Source organism: Notamacropus eugenii, chromosome 2 (genome assembly GCF_028372415.1).
Source record: "Notamacropus eugenii isolate mMacEug1 chromosome 2, mMacEug1.pri_v2, whole genome shotgun sequence".
NCBI lineage: Eukaryota > Metazoa > Chordata > Mammalia > Diprotodontia > Macropodidae > Notamacropus > Notamacropus eugenii.
In genome coordinates this window covers 309,882,640-309,887,956 of record NC_092873.1, presented here as the reverse complement: position 1 = coordinate 309,887,956, position 5,317 = coordinate 309,882,640, and the positions used below count along the sequence as shown (strand labels likewise).

Genomic DNA, 5,317 nt, shown 5'->3' with positions numbered 1-5,317 from the left:
TCACCAACAAGATGCCCCATCTCTTGACTCCTGGCATTTTCTTTAGCTGTTCTCTATGCCAGGAATGCTCTCCCTCCTCAGTTCTGCCTCCTGATTCCTTCCTTTTTAGTTCTAGGCATTTTCTCTGGCTGTCCTCCATGCCTGGAATCCTCTTCCTCTTTATCTCTATCTATTGGCTTCCCTGGTTTCCTTCAAGTCTCCAATAAAATCCCACCTTCTCTAGGATGCCATTCCCAATCCCTCTTAATTTTAATGCCTTCTCTCTCTATTGATCATGTCCTGTTTGTCCACTACATAACTTGTTTTGTATGTATTTGTTTTCAGGTTGTCTCCCTTTTTATATTTTAAGTTCCTTACAGGGACTGTCTTTTGCCTCTTTTAGTATCTTTAGCACTTTGCACAATTCCTGGCACATGGTAGGTGCTTCATAAATGTTTATTGATTATTCTGTCTCTATATAAGATCATCTGTCTTTAAAATGACCTATCTGTCATGTCACATAATGAGTCTGGAAATTTTTGGTGAGATTTCTGACTCTTTTAGTTTATCATTTAGCTGTAGTCAAAGTGAGACTTGTTGAAGACCTTAGATTGAAAGGGCCAAGGTCCCCCAATGCATCCTGGGCCATCTCCAGCTGTCCTGATCTATATCTGGCCATTTCACCAAGATGGCTTCAGGGGAAAAAGTGCGGCTACTGAATTTGCACAGTCCTGCTTCACTTAAATCCAATTTACTTTCATGTCATGGCATCACCTTCCTCATGTCATGGTCTTGTTGGAGAATGAAGGACAAAGAGCAAGCAACAGGATGGGTGGGAATTCAATAGGTGAAGAGGAAGATGGAGGATAGTCTAGGCACAGGAAAGTGTGCGAATTGGAAACACCATGAGAGCATCTAAATCCTCTAAAATTCTCTTTCATCAAGCCACTCTCTTACTCAAGTGCCTGCTGTAGCTCCCCACTGCTGAAAACATCAATGCAAAGTGAGGTGATAAGCTCATTGCCCTAAGAGAGAAGCCAGAGAAGCCGACAAGTGTAACAATATTTCTAACTAAATCAGGTCCAATTTTCCTGGGGTGGAAGAGAGATTAAATGAGATTGCTCTATCGTGAAATCAAATTATATCCCAACCTAACTTATAAAAGGTACCTGTAATACAGTTGCTTGCAAAGCAAATGCCAGTCCTTTGGTTTTAACACTTTACATGACTCCCACTTTACCCCCTGGGGCACTGGGGCAGAGTGAGAAATAAAACTGGAGATAAGTTATCACTTTCATTTATGATGGAATAATAAGAGCTTATATCTGTTTGGTTTGTACTGTGATTTCATCACTATAGGAAACTCCCAGGAAGTAAAGTCACTGCACCAAGGCAGAGTGGGTCATTTTTCTACAGTTTCCCCTTCTAGAGAAGTGTCTGGAGCCCTGAGTTATTAAGGGATGCATCTAAGGTCACCTAATCAGTATGTATCATAGATAGGATTCGAACCCAGATCTTCCTAATCATTAGGACAGTATTCTGCCTCCTTGGCCACATTGCCAGCCAGTATTTGGCAGGGCCAACTTAGCCCTGGGAACACAGCATGGTGGGAAAGGGCACAGATGGCCAGCTTCAGAGTCATGGAGACCATGCATCAAGGCTCACTACCAACACATCCCAGTTTTGTACCATCTAGCTAACTGTCCTGTGAGCTGGGAAGAAACTGATAGACAGAGAATTCTCTGTGCTAGGAAACCAGAGGTTTGAGCCTATGTACATACATGTATACAAGTATATATGTATACATAAATGTAGGGATACACACTTCCATCCCTCAAATATGTGTAGGCATGTTAATATTAACATAGTTAAGCTATTAGAGCTCACATCTGCACAAAGAGTTTGGGAGTATCACATATATATGCATATGTGTACATGTATATATGTAAATGTATATATATACATATATGTAGGTATATGAAGGAAGGCAAGAAAGAGAAAGAAAGGAGGAAGGAGGGAAAGGGAGAAGGTAAGAAGGACAAGGAAAGCTAGGAAGGGAAAAAAGACAGAAGGGAGTCAATGAAGGAGGATTGGAGGGAGGAAGAGAAGGGAAGGAAAGGGAAAGGAAAGGAGGGAAATTTAGTTGAAAGCACTTTTGGAGATTTGGTGCACTTAAGTATATATTATCTCATTTGGACCTCACAATAAGTCTTTGAAGTGGATTTTATAGGTATTTACATGCCCATTTTATAGATGAGAAAACTGAGGCTGAGACTTGTGGACATGACTTGAGGCCACATCCTTAGTGTCAAAGGATGGGATTCAAACCAAGGTCTTCCTGACTCTTAGTCCAGCACACTAACCACTGTTGGGCAAGAGGGAACCTTCAAGATCATCTATTCCCACCTTTTCATTTTACAAAGGAGGATGTTGAGGCCCAGGGAAGGAACTGACTTGCCCAAGATCACACAGCTTCTTACTAGTAGAGCTAGGACTTCCTTCATCTCCTCCTAGCAAGTGGAGGATGAGCCTGTTGAAAGTTTTTGTAGAACAATCTTAAAAAAAAAAAGGAAGGTGACATTAATTTAATGCAGGTTACAAGAAAATTAATATTTCATTTGAAGGTCTTCCCTGCAACCTGAGGGCTTCAGAGAAGCAAAGCTGAACAATACGTTGGTATAATATTGCACAGAAACTAATTTGTAAGGCAACGCGGTAGGAGGGGTGAAGGAACACAGAATCTAATTTGAAAAGGAGGCAGATGTTGAAGGAAAAAACGTATCCAGATTTTGACAGCTGCTTCTATAAAGATCCGTAAAACCTTTGCCCCTCCATGTCCTCACCCCTGCCCTCCTCTCATTATGAACCTTATTCAACTTTAGCTGACATGAAATGTTCCCAGGGCTAAAATCCCTAGCCTCCACCTGGCCATCCAACTCCCAAGGAATCTCTGCCCCATAGGCTCCCTCAGTCATCTGTAGAGACCATCTATTGGAACTGCTTCCTCTCTCTGTCCTAGGATCAGTGGATCTTACATTTAGAGCTGGAAAAGGCCTTGCAGCTTTTCATCCTGAGGTGCCCAATTCTCAAAGGATCCAAAAAGAGATTTCTGGAGAATTCAGATAAAGGGGAATTTATTATTATTATTATTATTTTTTTTTTTTTTACTAATCTTTGGTTTCTTTATAATTCTACATAGGATTATAAGAACTACCTCTCACTTGGCGAGGAGTAAATATTGGCCCACCAGGTAGGGAGTGTTGTCTGTGATGGGAAGAATGGGTAAAGGCATGTGAGGAAGGAAATCTATGTGCTGGTCAGAACTGGTACAACAATAAGTCAGGGCCTTAAACTTTTCTCACAAAAACTGACTGACCCCATTTGTTCCCAGGATTGCTAGGAAGAAATCAACAGGAAGCAGTCTACGGAGGGGAAGAGGTCAGTAAAGGGCCTTGCTGACTGGGAATAGCTGAGCTGCTAATGATGTAAGGTTCAGCTATTTCTTTCAGGTCAATGGGCCTGGGCTGAGGGATCTACATCTTCACTACTTTGACTCATCCATCATCACCTCTCCTTCCCTTCTCACTAACCTTCTCCAGGCTTCTCTTCTCTCTAACCTTGCTCTGAACTATCATCACCTCATCTGGTCCCCACTGCTGTAAGCTGCTGCAGGGTGGCTCAGGGCATCAGATTTAGCACTAGAAGGAAAACCTGAAGACCATCGAGGACAATTTCTCCATTTTCCAGATGAAGCCACTGAGGCTGAGACTCTAAAAGACTTGCCCAATATCATACACGTAGCAGAGGCAGAACTCAAGCTCAGGTCTTAAACTCCAAGCTCAGGTCTATGCTTCTTAGATTCCCTGATTCCATGTAAGAGAACGAGCAAGTGATACCTCCCACTCAAGCCTTTTCCTGATATTCCCAAAATGCTTTTATATATGTGTATTTGTGTTTACTTCTGTCTGTCTCTCCTCCCCTCCATCCCCTCCCCTCTCCTCCCCTCCTCTCTCCTCCCCTCTCCTCTCCTCCCCTCTCCACTCGTCTCCTCTCCTCTCCTCTCCTCTCCTCTCCTCTCCTCTCCTCTCCTCTCCTCTCCTCTCCTCTCCTCTCCTCCCCTCCCCTCCCCTCTCCTCTCCTCTCCTCTCCTCTCCTCTCCTCTCCTCTCCTCTCTGTCTCTCTCTCTCTGTCTCCCTCTCTCCCCACCCCGCCACATACTTTCTGTCTCTTCCAAGCAGGATGTAAGCTACTTGAGAGTAGAGAACTTTTTTTTTTTTATATTCTTAGTACCTAATATAGTTACTAGCACAGAGTAGGTGCTCAATAACCACTTATTGGGTTGGATCAAATTGAATTGGAGTCATGAGACAGGACCAGCTGTGGGGACATATAGGGATTAGACCCCTCGCTGTCTACATGGTGTGATTATAATTGAGTACCACCATTTTTTAAAGTAAGAGACCTACCAAAGTTCTGAGAGGGTGTATCTCCTGCCTAAGAGGCAGAGCTGGAACAAGAACCCAGGCATTCTGTCCCCAGATCCCAAGGTTTTCCTATTCCCTTAGCTCTCCAAACTTCATAGCAAAAGGAAAAGCAAAGAAAATGTGATCTTATTCAAGCAAACAAATATTTACTGAGCAACTGCTATGCTTTGGGGAAGACACAGTGTTTACCTATAAAATATAAGGTCTGTCTCCTCAGGGAGTTTAGAATCTAGCAAGGAAGACCAGATGCCACTTGAAGGAGAGTCAAGGGACCTGAGCTCGCCTTCTCCTCCCAAATCTACCCATTCAGGAATTCTACCTTCATGCTAAGGGCTGATGCCCAGATTCAAGTTGCTCCTTTCCGGGTAAAGGACACAATATTTTGTAGTCATTAAAACGTTCATCTAAAAAGAAGGAGCTTTGATGGTGTAATCTCAGGCAGGAGTTTCTGAAATAATAACAGATCACCTCTCCTCCTTGCCTGGAGGGGGCCCTGCTTTCCTCTGGCTACTACATTAAACAGAATGGACTTCAAAGGCTACATGAAGGAATTTGACCAGACTAACAAGAAAGATTTTCTGAATGCCAGGGTAACTAAAAATTGCTCTCTTCCTGGCAGGTTTTTCCAAATCAAACAGGCATCCATCCATCTTAGGCCCTGATCTACCTGAAAATAGGGGGTTGGACTGGGTGAGGTGCCTCTTTTTATTTTTTTAAATATGATTCAGTCGACACTTTTGGTCTTCACCTATATTTGTTAATGTCCCCGTGTTTATGGATGGTGACCTGTTTAGAGCTATTTCAGATTCACCTCTACAGTCTACCCAGGAAATAAAAGTATAAAAGAGGTTGCC

At 42.9% G+C, this 5,317-nt stretch overlaps 1 long non-coding RNA gene across 1 annotated transcript; it reads left to right on the top strand.

The window, feature by feature from the left end:
* The first annotated feature begins 1,401 nt into the window (after nucleotides 1-1,401).
* On the top strand, nucleotides 1,402-3,458 carry LOC140523962 (uncharacterized). The gene is made up of 3 exons (XR_011973524.1): nucleotides 1,402-1,462; nucleotides 3,179-3,229; nucleotides 3,371-3,458. It is a non-coding gene; the product is annotated as an uncharacterized lncRNA (long non-coding RNA).
* Nucleotides 3,459-5,317: the final 1,859 nt, after the last annotated feature.